This window comes from Mizuhopecten yessoensis, unplaced genomic scaffold (genome assembly GCF_002113885.1).
Source record: "Mizuhopecten yessoensis strain PY_sf001 unplaced genomic scaffold, ASM211388v2 scaffold716079, whole genome shotgun sequence".
In the NCBI taxonomy this organism is placed as follows: domain Eukaryota; kingdom Metazoa; phylum Mollusca; class Bivalvia; order Pectinida; family Pectinidae; genus Mizuhopecten; species Mizuhopecten yessoensis.
The window spans coordinates 13724-30308 of record NW_018479937.1 but is presented as its reverse complement, the minus strand read 5'-3'; the positions used below and the strand labels follow the sequence as shown (position 1 = coordinate 30308).

The 16585-nt window shown below is 35.1% G+C and overlaps 1 protein-coding gene across 2 annotated transcripts in view; it reads right to left on the bottom strand.

Moving 5' to 3' along the window:
* The window catches only part of LOC110441644 (kelch-like protein 5), an 86948-nt gene extending 71222 nt beyond the window's left edge, over positions 1 to 15726 (bottom strand). Inside the window, exon 1 of one of the 2 annotated variants that reach the window (XM_021484842.1) lies at positions 15555 to 15726. The gene's annotated coding sequence lies outside the window, so the exon portion shown is untranslated. Of the gene's footprint in view, positions 1 to 14868; positions 15094 to 15554 lie in introns of those variants that run through there. The other variant, XM_021484843.1, reaches the window with a different exon arrangement.
* Positions 15727 to 16585: the final 859 nt, after the last annotated feature.

Genomic DNA, 16585 nt, shown 5'->3' with positions numbered 1-16585 from the left:
ATGGTAGCTGACTATCACCTGAATCAGTAGAGTTTACAGGTGAGACAGTAACATCACCTATACACATGGTAGCTGACTATCACCTGAATCAGTAGAGTTTACAGGTGAGACAGTAACATCACCTATACACATGGTAGCTGACTATCACCTGAATCAGTAGAGTTTACAGGTGAGACAGTAAAATCACCTATACACATGGTAGCTGACTATCACCTGAATCAGTAGAGTTTACAGGTGAGACAGTAACATCACCTATACACATGGTAGCTGACTATCACCTGAATCAGTAGAGTTTACAGGTGAGACAGTAAAATCACCTATACACATGGTAGCTGACTATCACCTGAATCAGTAGAGTTTACAGGTGAGACAGTAAAATCACCTATACACATGGTAGCTGACTATCACCTGAATCAGTAGAGTTTACAGGTGAGACAGTAAAATCACCTATACACATGGTAGCTGACTATCACCTGAATCAGTAGAGTTTACAGGTGAGACAGTAAAATCACCTATACACATGGTAGCTGACTATCACCTGAATCAGTAGAGTTTACAGGTGAGACAGTAAAATCACCTATACACATGGTAGCTGACTATCACCTGAATCAGTAGAGTTTACAGGTGAGACAGTAAAATCACCTATACACATGGTAGCTGACTATCACCTGAATCAGTAGAGTTTACAGGTGAGACAGTAAAATCACCTATACACATGGTAGCTGACTATCACCTGAATCAGTAGAGTTTACAGGTGAGACAGTAACATCACCTATACACATGGTAGCTGACTATCACCTGAATCAGTAGAGTTTACAGGTGAGACAGTAACATCACCTATACACATGGTAGCTGACTATCACCTGAATCAGTAGAGTTTACAGGTGAGACAGTAACATCACCTATACACATGGTAGCTGACTATCACCTGAATCAGTAGAGTTTACAGGTGAGACAGTAACATCACCTATACACATGGTAGCTGACTATCACCTGAATCAGTAGAGTTTACAGGTGAGACAGTAACATCACCTATACACATGGTAGCTGACTATCACCTGAATCAGTAGAGTTTACAGGTGAGACAGTAACATCACCTATACACATGGTAGCTGACTATCACCTGAATCAGTAGAGTTTACAGGTGAGACAGTAACATCACCTATACACATGGTAGCTGACTATCACCTGAATCAGTAGAGTTTACAGGTGAGACAGTAACATCACCTATACACATGGTAGCTGACTATCACCTGAATCAGTAGAGTTTACAGGTGAGACAGTAACATCACCTATACACATGGTAGCTGACTATCACCTGAATCAGTAGAGTTTACAGGTGAGACAGTAACATCACCTATACACATGGTAGCTGACTATCACCTGAATCAGTAGAGTTTACAGGTGAGACAGTAACATCACCTATACACATGGTAGCTGACTATCACCTGAATCAGTAGAGTTTACAGGTGAGACAGTAAAATCACCTATACACATGGTAGCCAACTATCATCTGAATCAGTAGAGGTTACAGGTGAGACGGTAAAATCACCTATACACATGGTAGCTGACTATCACCTGAATCAGTAGAGTTTACAGGTGAGACAGTAAAATCACCTATACACATGGTAGCTGACTATCACCTGAATCAGTAGAGTTTACAGGTGAGACAGTAAAATCACCTATACACATGGTAGCTGACTATCACCTGAATCAGTAGAGTTTACAGGTGAGACAGTCACCTATACACATGGTAGCTGACTATCACCTGAATCAGTAGAGTTTACAGGTGAGACAGTAAAATCACCTATACACATGGTAGCTGACTATCACCTGAATCAGTAGAGTTTACAGGTGAGACAGTCACCTATACACATGGTAGCTGACTATCACCTGAATCAGTAGAGTTTACAGGTGAGACAGTAAAATCACCTATACACATGGTAGCTGACTATCACCTGAATCAGTAGAGTTTACAGGTGAGACAGTCACCTATACACATGGTAGCTGACTATCACCTGAATCAGTAGAGTTTACAGGTGAGACAGTAAAATCACCTATACACATGGTAGCCGACTATCACCTGAATCAGTAGAGTTTACAGGTGAGACAGTCACCTATACACATGGTAGCTGACTATCACCTGAATCAGTAGAGTTTACAGGTGAGACAGTAAAATCACCTATACACATGGTAGCCGACTATCACTTGAATCAGTAGAGTTTACAGGTGAGACAGTATAATCACCTACGGTATACACATGGTAGCTGGCCATTTCTGGCTAAACCTGAATCAGTAGAGTTTACAGGTGAGACAGTCACCTATACACATGGTAGCTGACTATCACCTGAATCAGTAGAGTTTGCAGGTGAGACAGTAACATCACCTATACACATGGTAGCTGGCTATCACCTGAATCAGTAAGAGTTTACAGGTGAGACAGTAAAATCACCTGTACACATGGTAGCTGACTAGCCCCTGAATCAGTAGAGTTTACAGGTGAGACAGTCACCTATACATATGGTAGCTGACTATCACCTGAATCAGTAGAGTTTGCAGGTGAGACAGTCACCTATACACATGGTAGCTGACTATAACCTGAATCAGTAGAGTTTGCAGGTGAGACAGTAAAATCACCTATACACATGGTAGCCTACTATCACTTGAATCAGTAGAGTTTACAGGTGAGACAGTAAAATTACCTATACACATGTTATCTGACTATCCCCTGAATCAGTAGAGTTTACAGGTGAGACAGTCACCTATACACATGGTAGCTGACTATCACCTGAATCAGAAGAGTTTACAGGTGAGACAGTAAAATCACCTGTACACATGGTAGCTGACTATCACCTAAAACAGTAGAGTTTACAGGTGAGACACTAACATCACCTATACACATGGTAGCTGACTATCACCTGATTCATTAGAGTTTACAAGTGAGACAGTAAAATTACCTTTACACATGGTAGCCTTTCCACATTAGGGTAGGTAGCTGGAAACAAGCAATGTTTGTTTATGTTGCCTTAAGAATTTTTATCATTTCTCACCTTATAACATTATAATTCGCAGGATAACCTGATGCATGTTTAATAATTGAAAAATAGTACTGGCAGTTTTAGTTTTAAACTTACTTCTTATCAGAAAAACTGTATAACTGCATGTACACAGCAGTGAGAATAGAGATATCTATTAAACTTGAGTTTTATCACTTGCTGCTGTTCAACTGTGTCAGTTACGGTGTTAAATAAATCAGAACAAATCGAAAGATGATCCTTTAAACAAACTGAAATGAAGCAAAATAAAAGAGAATAATGTTAACACATTGTCTGGGAGAAAGGAATTTTGGTCTGTTGTGTGGCACCCTCTTCTAAACCCAGAGTCTAAACAGGCTTGTGCTTTATTCGTTGCACTGGTTACCTGTACGATACAGGTCGCTGTACAAAATTCTGGTGTACACAAACAAGGCACTGAATGGAACAGCTCCTTAGTACCTACAGGAGCTTGCTACCCTGTATTAGCCGTCACGATCACTGCGGTCGGAGTCAGAATCTTTGTTGTGTGTCCCAAAATCTCGTACTGTGACCTACGGAAACAGATGCTTTGGGAGGGTTTCGGCTACGTTGTGGAATAGCTTACCATCTGCTATTAGAAAGTCAAATACCCTGGCCAAGTTCAAGAGGGACATCAAAACTCACCTCTTCACGTCTGCATTTTAGAATCTTTGCAAAGACGTTATGAAAATACCACCTTTTATTTGTTCAATTATGTGCACATTGCTTGCTTAAATGTATGAAAGTAATTGCAAGCCCTTGTTTTTTGTTTTCACAATTATAACCATTACTTTTATCCATATGTTGTAAAGCGCTTTAGAGTAATTTTACAAATTATATAGGGCGCTATATAATGTTGTATATTATTATTGTTATTATTATTAAGATCCTTTTCAAGAATGTCCATATCATTTACAAAGTAACAGGATGAAAAGTTTTATATTGGAGAGGTATGTTTCACCCGCAAGAGTTTTTATGAATTTTACTCTGCCTATACATTTCTCACTATCTTAAGAGAACACTCTAACAGTTATGTGTGGAATGACTAAATAACCCATGGGCCCCGAATATCTAACCTGTCCCCTCCCCCACCCAATCCTCCACCACTAACCTTTTTCACTTGAAACGTGCCAGGTAAGGAAGAACAGAAGAGGCGACCACCCATGCTGTTGTTTTACAGAAGCTAATTTAGTATTTTATAGGATGACTCAAACTCTAAGAGTGCTCTTAATTGTATATATTAGAACAAAGTGGATGTGCCAGAAACAAGTTTATAAACAAGTAATCTTGTCACAATTAATTTAGGGATGATCCTCCGAGGATGAATGTACAGGTGGGCAGAGATCATGTTCCATACTGATAGACACACAGGTTTATAATCCCAAAGGTTAGAGCTCCTAATGATTCACCCAGCTTGTCTGAGATACAATTAAATTGTTCTCCTTGTAGTTGTTTGGTTTTATTGTAGTTTTGCAGTGTTTCAACTTAATGGTAGACCAATTAATAGACCATGACTAACACTAGGTCTATGGGAACCATTGATTCAACCATAACTTCTTATGGTCAGGGTTTAAGCTACTTTTCTTTTTTCCTTATTATCATACACATTTCCTAAGATAATTTGTCCAGTGATCCATTTAAAATGGACTTAATAGCAATATTATGAGTTGATACCTGATTATTTATGTTTAGGATGGAAGTGAGTGTGTGTTTGTGTGAAGGGTGAGGGGCCTTCCATAAGGTATTCTGTTTGAGATAACAGTGACCCCCTCCCCCCACCCCCTGAACAAAAACTGTTCACATGAATGTTTCTTTAGAGTGAATTATAATTACTTCATTGAAAATAAAGACAAAAATCTATATCATTTAATTTATATTAGACACTGGTTTGTCCTAGTCTAGATGCAAACAAGAAATGGACATTCACCTGTTCCCAACATCACTCCCAGTTTCACAAACATCTTCTTAGAATAAAATAGGATTTTCTCTATGGGGAAAATACAAAATCAAGAAAACAACTCGGTAAAGTTGCTTCAGGAATCAAAATTCAAATGGTATATAGCAGGTTTTTTGAGAAAAAGTCTTGATAGAACACTGTAAGGGTTGATGATTTCCTTTGATTTGAGTAAGCTTCTACTGTGATGTAACCTGAACAAGCTAACACATGCTATGTGTCTCTATTACCTTGCAGGCAAAGCACTGAAGAATTCCAAAGTTTTCATACATAGAGTAACCTCCCTTTGATTTGTATATAACTGTAGCATGACTAGGCCCTACTGTATAGCAGTATAATGATCCAGGGTCCAGGGTTGGAACACAACAGTATAACAGTATGATGATCAAGGGTTGGAACACTACAGTATAACAGTATAATGATCAAGGGTCCAGGGTGGGAACACATCAGTATAACAGTATACGGATCAAGGGTTGGAACACCACAGTATAACAGTATACGGAGCAAGGGTCCAGGGTTGGATCAATACAGTATAACAGTATAATGCTCAAGGGTCCAGGGTGGGAACACATCAGTATAACAGTATAGTGATCCAGGGTCCAGTGTTGCAACAATACAGTATAAAAGTATACTGATCAAGGGTCCAGTGTTGGAACAATACAGTGTAACAGTATACTGATCCAGGGTCCGGGGTTGGAACAATACATTATAACAGTATACTGATCAAGGGTTGGAACAACACAGTATAACAGTATAATGATCAAGGGTCCAGGGTTGGAACACTACAGTATAACAGTATAATGATCAAGGGTTGAAACAACACAGTATAACAGTATACTGATCCAGGGTCCAGGGTTGGAACACTACAGTATAACAGTATACTGATCCAGGGTCCAGAGTTGGAACACTACAGTATAACAGTATACTGATCCAGTGTCCAGGAATGGAACAATACAGTATAACAGTATACTGATCAAGGGTTGGAACAACACAGTATAACAGTATAATGATCAAGGGTTGAAACAACACAGTATAACAGTATACTGATCCAGGGTCCAGGGTTGGGACACTACAGTATAACAGTATAATGATCAAGGGTTGAAACAACACAGTATAACAGTATACTGATCCAGGGTCCAGGGTTGGAACAATCCAGTATAACAGTATAATGATCAAGGGTTGAAACAATACAGTATAACAGTATACTGATCCAGGGTCCAGGGTTCGAACACTACAGTATAACAGTATAATGATCCATGGTCCAGGGTTGGAACAATACAGTATAACAGTATAATGATCAAGGGTCCAGGGTTGGAACAATACAGTATAACAGTATAATGATCAAGGGTTGGAACAATACAGTATAACAGTATATGATCCAGGGTCCAGGGTTGGAATACTTGAATGAACCTGTAGCAATGATTTTTTATTTTTTCATAAAATTTCCTCAAGGCATGTTTTTTTTTCAGGAGTGATTTTTTGGAAGTTGTATGGAAATCCTCAATGTCCACTTATGAGAACCTTATATTTTGAAACACCATTTTGGCACATCAACTATAAAAGCTTACACTGATAGATTTTATGAAATTTGTGTAATAATTCAATGAACATTACTGGTACATAACCATTTGTATGTGTACATGTATGCAGTAGCTTAAACACATTTTTTACTCAAATATACAGGAGAATACATGGAATAGCGGGCCCCCTATAAATATAATTATCAATACATTGTGTATATATATACACACCACTATGCTAGTGGCAAGACCAGCATGGAAATTGGCTCAATTGGGTATTTGTTGTAAATTGGTCATATCTGTTTCCATGGAGACCTGTATTTCTACGGTAGAAATTGATCATCAGCTCATTTCTCTTGCTGGTAGATTAAAAACAGAACATACAAAACTCGTTTACTATTTCCATAAACATTCCTGGATTTTTCCAGGCTAGAACTTTACGTCTAATATCATCTGATACAGACGAAGGCTTACAGGAATGAATACACATGTATTGACCAGTCCAACCTTACTGTCCAATGGTCAGTTTGTCATTATTGTAACCTCACTGGTCAGTAACAAGCACTTCATTGGTCATTAGTCACTGTATCAACAACACCAAATCCCTATTTTGCAGTATTGGTCCCTCCCACATCAATAACACAATTTGAGACCACCCTCCCTTTAACAAAGTATATAGCCTTATAAATCGTACTACACAAAGTATATAGCCTTATAAATCGTACTACACAAAGTATATAGCCTTATAAATCGTACTACACAAAGTATATAGCCTTATAAATCGTACTACACAAAGTATATAGCCTTATAAACCGTACTACACAAAGTATATAGCCTTATAAATCGTACTACACAAGGTAGGCTTATAAATCGTACTACACATAGTATATAGCCTTATAAATCGTGCTACACAAAGTATATAGCCTTATAAATCGTACTACACAAAGTATATAGCCTTATAAATCGTACTACACAAAAGGATTCCTGTAGAGAAGGATGATTTTTACTGTGAAAACTGAAACAAACAAATAACCTTTGTTTCAAACTTCATTTTTTTCTAGCATACTAAGTAAAAGATTAAATTAAATATTTCAAAACAAAAAAATAAACCACAAAGTTTTATCATATTTTATTTTATTATTTTGACAAAAATTTTGAATCCAAAGACAAGCGTACTGTATTTATCTTAATTTTATCACATGTACAGCCGAATTGTAAATCTTTTAACTTATGAGCTAGTATTTTGTATCACTTCAGTGTCCACGAAACAATTCAGGAATACACTTTGTCCAGAAAAAAACAGTCCTGTATATATAAGCTGATAATTGGGAAAATGTAAAATATTTCCTGGGCGGATAACCACATGCCTAGTAATCTATTGGAAATGAGCAGAAATGCCAACCAATGCCATTTCATTGTCCTGTAATGAGTCTTAATCAACTTTTATGTAGTGTTGGCCTTAGGGGCTTTAATTATTGCAGGATAAATACAGTTTTACATAATACTTAACCCCAATTTGGGTTTTTTCAAGTTGTTTTTAAGTGGTAAATAAACGAGGGACATTCAAGATATTACAACACATTTGGTTTCATATGTCAAATAACTTTGATACATGAATTTTTTCTAAAGACATACATCTGTAATTGTGAACAGTTAACTCTGTTTCACAGAACATGATATGCATTTCTATTAGAGCTAGAAAACATCTGCATCACTTTACTTAGAACTGTGGCCTTCAGCACTCCCAAGAGCACAGCTGGAATATCTTCAACTTATTTACCAAGTTTAAGTCTGCCACACATTGATAACAGTCCGAGTGTACAATATTCTGGTACTACAGATTTCTGTTGAATGGATGTCTTTCATTTGTTGACTGTAAATCAAATTGGAACTCTTCTTTGTTGAAGATAGAGATAGAGTGCTGGGACACAGTACCTTTGGTTTGTTGTCTGTAAATCATTTACAAGTTATCATATTGATACTTTCACATAAAATCAACAAGGAGATGTGATCCTAAATTCAAATCTTTACTTGATAAAATATGGCTCTGCAATAAAACTAGATGCCTTAAAGATTACCTGTCTATCAAGATGACTTTTCTTTTATGACCAACTCATTTATAAAAACACTTATTGAAGTCACTTGTCTATAATGACCACACGTCTATAAAACCACTTATTGAAGTCACTTGTCTATAATGACCATCTGTCTATAAAACCACTTATTGAAGTCACTTGTCTATAATGACCATCTGTCTATAAAACCACTTATTGAAGTCATTTGTCTATAATGACCACACATCTATAAAACCACTTATTGAAGTCACTTGTCTATAATGACCATCTGTCTATAAAAACACTTATTGAAGTCACTTGTCTATAATGACCATCTGTCTATAAAACCACTTATTGAAGTCACTTGTCTATAATGACCATCTGTCTATAAAACCACTTATTGAAGTCATTTGTCTATAATGACCACACATCTAAAAAACCACTTATTGAAGTCACTTGTCTATAATGACCATCTGTCTATAAAAACACTAATTGAGGTCACTTGTCTATAATGACCATCTGTCTGTAAAAACACTAATTGAAGTCACTTGTCTATAATGACCATCTGTCTATATAAAAACACTAATTGAAGTCACTTGTCTATAATGACAACACGTCTATAAAACCACTTATTGAAGTCACGTGTCTATAATGACCATCTGTCTATAAAAACACTTATTGAAGTCACTTGTCTATAATCACCACACGTCTATAAAACCACTTATTGAAGTCACTTGCCTATAATGACCATCTGTCTATAAAAACACTAATTGAAGTCACTTGTCTATAATGACCAATTGTCTATAATGACAACACATCTATAAAACCACTTATTGAAGTCACTTGTCTATAATGACCATCTGTCTATAAAAACACTTTTTGAAATCACTTGTCTATAATGACCATCTGTCTATAAAAACACTGATTGAAGTCACTTGTCTATAATGACCATCTGTCTATAAAAACACTAATTGAAGTCACTTGTCTATAATGACAATCTGTCTATAAACCCACTTATTGAAGTCACTTGTCTATAATGACCACCCGTCTATAAAAACACTTATTGAAGTCACTTGTCTATAATGACCAATTGTCTATAACGACAATCTGTCTATAAAACCACTTATTGAAGTCACTTGTCTATAATGACCACCCGTCTATAAAAACACTTATTGAAGTCACTAGTCTATAATGACCAATTGTCTATAAAAATACTAATTGAAGTCACTTGTCTATAATGACAACACCTCTATAAAACCACTTATTGAAGTCACTTGTCTATAATGACCACACATCTATAAAAACACTAATTGAAGTCACTTGTCTATAATGACCACCCGTCTATAAAAACACTTATTGAAGTCACTTGTCTATAATGACCATCTGTCTATAAAACCACTAATTGAAGTCACTTGTCTATAATGACCACACGTCTATAAAACCACTTATTGAAGTCACTTGTCTATAACACATGTTTTATATCACAAGATACCTCTACAGTCACATAACACATGTTTAATATGACAAGATATCTCTACAGTCATATAACACATGTTTTATATTACGATATATCACTACAGTCACATTACAAATGTTTTAAATGACAAGATATTACTACAGTCACATAATACATGTTTGATATGACAAGATATCCCTACAGTCACATAACCCATGTTTTATATGACAAGACATCACTGTCGTCACACAGAACATGTTTTATATGAAAAGATATCACTACAGTCAAATAACACATGTTTTACATAACACATGTTTAATATGACAGGATATAACTGGCGTCACACAGCACATATTTTATATGACAAGACATCACTGTCGTCACACAGAACATGTTTTATATGAAAAGATATCACTACAGTTAACACATGTTTTATTTGACAAGATATCACTGTCGGCACTCTGCACATGTTTTATATGACAGGATATAACTATCGTCACATAACACAAGTTTTATATGACAAGTTATATCTACAGTCACATAACACCTGTTTTATATCACGAGATTTCTCTACAGTCACACATAACACATGTTTATATCACGAGATATCACATCAGATACATAACACATGTTTTTTATCATGAGATTTCTCTACAGTTACAAAATACATGTTTTATATGAGAAGATATCACTACAGTTAACACATGTTTTAAATGACAAGATATTACTACAGTCACATAATACGTGTTTTATATCACGAGATTTCTCTAGTGAAGTCACTTGTCTATAACACATGTTATATATGACAAGATATAACTACCGTCACATAACACATGTTTATATCACGAGATATCACATCAGATAAATAACACATGTTTTACATAACACATGTTTATATCACGAGATTTCTCTACAGTCACACATAAAAGATATCTCTACAGTCAAATAACACATGTTTTACATAACACATGTTTATATCACGAGATATCACATCAGATACATAACACATGTTTATATCACGAGATATCACATCAGATAAATAACACATGTTTTATATCACAAGACTTTTCTACACACATGTTTTATATCACAAGACTTTTCTACACACATGTTTTATATCATGAGATTTCTCTACAGTTACAAAACACATGTTTTATCCAACGATATATCACTACAGGCACATTACACATGTTTTATATCACGAGATTTCTCTAGTGAAGTCACTTGTCTATAACACATGTTATATATCACAAGATACCTCTACAGCCACATAACACATGTTTAATATGACAGGATATAACTTATTGAAGTCACTTGTCTATAACACATGTTATATATCACAAGATACATCTACAGTCACATAATACATGTTTTATATGAAAAGATATCACTACAGTTAACACATGTTTTATATAACGATATATCAATACAGTCACATTACACATGTTTTATATCACAAGACTTTTCTACACACATGTTTTATATAACGATATATCAATACAGTCACATTACACATGTTTTAAATGACAATATATCACTACAGTCACATTACACATGTTTTATATAACGATATATCAATACAGTCACATTACACATGTTTTATATCACAAGACTTTTCTACACACATGTTTTATATCACGATATATCACTACAGGCACATTACACATGTTTTATATCACAAGACTTTTCTACACACATGTTTTATATCACAAGACTTTTCTACACACATGTTTTATATCACGAGATATCACATCAGATACATAACACATGTTTATATCACGAGATATCACATCAGATACATAACACATGTTTATATCACGAGATTTCTCTACAGTCACACATAAAAGATATCTCTACAGACACATAACACATGTTTATATCACGAGATTTCTCTACAGTTACAAAACACATGTTTTATATCATGAGATTTCTCTACAGTTACAAAACACATGTTTTATATCACAAGACTTTTCTACACACATGTTTTATATAACGATATATCATTACAGTCACATAACACGTGTTTTATATGACAAGACATCACTGTCGTCACACAGAACATGTTTTATATGAAAAGATATCACTACAGTTAACACATGTTTTAAATGACAATATATCACTACAGTCACATTACAAATGTTTTAAATGACAAGATATTACTACAGTCACATAATACGTGTTTTATATCACGATATATCACTACAGGCACATTACACATGTTTTATATCACAAGACTTTTCTACACACATGTTTTATATTACGATATATCACTACAGGCACATTACACATGTTTTATATCACAAGACTTTTCTACACACATGTTTTATATAACGATATATCAATACAGTCACATTACACATGTTTTATATAACGATATATCAATACAGTCACATTACACATGTTTTATATCATGAGATTTCTCTACAGTCACACATAAAAGATATCTCTACAGTCACTTAACACATGTTTTATATTACAGGATATAACTGTCGTCACACAGAACATGTTTTATATGAAAAGATATCACTACAGTTAACACATGTTTTAAATGACAATATATCACTACAGTCAAATAACACATGTTTTATATCATGAGATTTCTCTACAGTTACAAAACACATGTTTTATATCATGAGATTTCTCTACAGTCACACATAAAAGATATCTCTACAGTCACATAACACATGTTTTAAATGACAAGTTATCTCTACAGTCACATAACACATGTTTTATTTCACGAGATTTCTTTACAGTCACATAACACATGTTTTATATCACGATATATCACTACAGTCACATAACACATGTTTTATATCACAGGATATCACATCAGATACATAACACATGTTTTATATCACGATATTTCTCTACAGTTACAAAACACATGTTTTATATAACGATATATCAATACAGTCACATTACACATGTTTTATATGACAAGATATCACTACAGTCACATAACACATGTTTTATATGACAAGATATCTCTACAGTCATATAACACATGTTTTGTATCACAAGATATCACTACAGTCACATAACACATGTTTTATATCACAAGACTTTTCTACAGTCACACATAACACATGTTTTATATCACGATATATCAATACAGTCACATTACACATGTTTTAACTGACAAGATATCACTACAGTCACATACCACATGTTTTATATCACAAGACTTTTCTACAGTCACACATAACACATGTTTTATATCACAAAATATCACATCAGATACATAACACATGTTTTTTATCATGAGATTTCTCTACAGTTACAAAATACATGTTTTATATTACGATATATCACTACAGTCACATAATACGTGTTTTATATCACGAGATATCACATCAGATACATAACACATGTTTTATATCACAAGACTTTTATAAAGTCACACATAACACATGTTTTATATCACAAGACTTTTATAAAGTCACACATAACACATGTTTTATATCACAAGACTTTTATAAAGTCACACATAACACATGTTTTATATCCCGAGATATCTCAAAGTCACATAACACATGTTTTATATCACGAGATTTCCCTACAGTCACACATAACACATGTCTTATATCCCGAGATATCTCCAAGTCACATAGCACATGTTTTATATGACAAGATATCACTACAGTCGCATAACACATGTTTTATATGACAGGATATAACTGTCGTCACACAGCACATGTTTTATATGACAAGATATCACTACAGTCGCATAACACATGTTTTATATGACAAGATATCACTACAGTCGCATAACACATGTTTTATATGACAGGATATAACTGTCGTCACACAGCACATGTTTTATATGACAAGATATCACTACAGTCACATAACACATGTTTCATATCACGAGATTTTTCTACAGTCACACATAACACATGTTTTATATCACGAGATTTCTCTACAGTCACACATAACACATGTTTATATCACGAGATTTCTCTACAGTCACATAATAACACATGTTTTATACCACGAGATTTCTCTAGTCACATATATAATACATGTTTTATATCACAAGATTTCTCTAGTCCAGTTACATCTTATTATACTGACACCATTTGTCTAGTGTTGTTTTGACATTATAAAGGGTGTTCAGGATTCATGAAGGAAGACATACAAATTAATTGGTTAGAAAAAGGAAATGAAATCTTTATTTATGTTTGTAGTAAGACTTTTGTGCTTGGTGAGCTATCATAGTTTATAAATGTTTTTTTGGTGTTTAGTTTTCACAGGTCACAGTGAAAAAGATACAGAACAGTTGAGAGAGTCACTAGTTCGGAAAAGGTTATGTGTTTTCTTTATTTTCCAGATATTTTTCGGATGAATTTTTCCAAAACTTACAAAAGTGTCTTGGCTCTAGAAGTTTTCTGACCTGTAATGGTTTGCTTAGCACTTTAAATCTGTTTGTTTTTTTAATTTCACATATTTTTGGGGGGTTAAATTTCTTGAAACTAGCCAAGGTATCAAACTCTTCAAGTTTCCTTACCTGTAATGGTTGATGTAATACGAAGTACTACGGAAATATGATCTGTTCAGACAACATTATCACAAACATTGGAAATCTCAAAATCCTCAAGTTATCATTTATTGGAACAATACTGACATAACAATGAAAGATTCTAGTACAACATCATTGTTTAAGCTGTGGAAAACCATCAAGATGTTTACTGGTGATCAAAAATGACCCAAGGAAACAATAGTTTTTTACAATAATTTACTGATCTTCAGCATAAAATGATTCCCTTGAGACACCAGTGCATTAAGATTGACACTATAACCAGTTAGCCCCATATGGTACATATACACCTACCTTACTTGTGTGCCAATCAATCTTCATTGTGGTAAAAGAAAGCTTGATTTTGTAAAGTGTCCAACAATTTGGAATCAAAACAATAAATAAATTTCCATGCTAAAGGTATTTTGCTGACATGGGAGAAAAACCCCAGTTGAAAATAAATTTCCAACGGTACCAGCATGGTGAAATGTATTTGGAGAGGAGCAGAGCTAGAGAGCTGTTCCCCATTACTGTAGTGCTAGTAGATGATGGGCCTGCCTACCAATAGATAAATGATATAGAGGATGTTGGTGTTGATGTGCCTGCTGTAAAGGTATACACAGTAGTACTTGACCCAACTTTACACACGGCTACACACCTACCATTACCCGCCTACACCTGCTGCCTACGGTACCTGTGCTAACAGAAGTCAGCCTTGTCGACTCCTGAAGCATTGGAGCGTTTTCCTTGTCAGCGAAACTCTGATGTTATCTCGTCTCCTGCTCCAAACACCAATATCCATTTCCCATTGTGCACATGTAAGACTTGGTGAATACTACAGCTTGCTATAGACTTTAACTCACTTAAACGAACCATTTCAAGCCTGATGATGAAGTTAATTTTAGTTTGCTGATAATTATTATGAGGAAAACATAGTTGGTATCCAAATTTTTTAAATGAAAAGACTACAAAGAATATCTCTTCCTCCTTACAACGTATACCTTCATTATTTCCTCTGAGCAATTAATCCATGTGTTAACAACTAGGCCAGGCATTTTTCAGGTCTAATCATAATAAACTCCTCCAGGCCATGTAGTTCTGGTGCCTTACATGGTGACGCAAGTTAACTTCATTATAACTGAGTATTGGGCTGTAATCTCTCACTATAACGGCTGTAAGACAGTCTTCAAGACTTACAGAATAATAAACCTTTAGTTAATTGATTAAGCGAGATATCTTGCTTTTACAGCAGGAAACCTGAACAACCTTGGCAGGATAGAACAGCAAGGTTAAAGGACCCATATCCTACTGCAGAGAAAACACTACAAAACTCCATAGTAGGTTTTTGTACATATAATAAACCCCCCTCTAAGTTACTTACATTTTGGATGAAACCGTATGTTGACTGGGCATGAGTTCCTTTGTTGATCAAATAGCATAGTTAATTTGTAATGATCAGAGGACCAGCCGGGGTTCCAATCCTTGTCTGGCCCTAATGATCAGAGGACCAGCAAAGGTTCCAATCCTTGTCTGTCAGTAAACATATTCCATCAGTACTGACACAGTATACATATTCCATCAGTAGTGACACAGTATAAATATTCCATCAGAACTGACACAGTATACACATTACATCAGTGCTGACACAGTATACATATTCAATCAGTAGTGACACAGTATAAATATTCCATCAGAACTGACACAGTATACACATTCCATCAGTAGTGACACAGTATAAATATTCCATCAGTACTGACACAGTATACACATTCCATCAGTGCTGACACAGTATACATATTCCATCAGTACTGAAACAGTAAACACATTCCATCAATACTGACACAGTATACACATTTCATCAATACTGACACAGTATACACATTCCATCAGTAGTGACACAGTATACATATTCCATCAGTAGTGACACAGTATACACATTCCATCAGGAGTGGCACAGTATACACATTCCATCAGTACTGACACAGTATACACATTCCATCAATACTGACACAGTATACACATTCCATCAGTA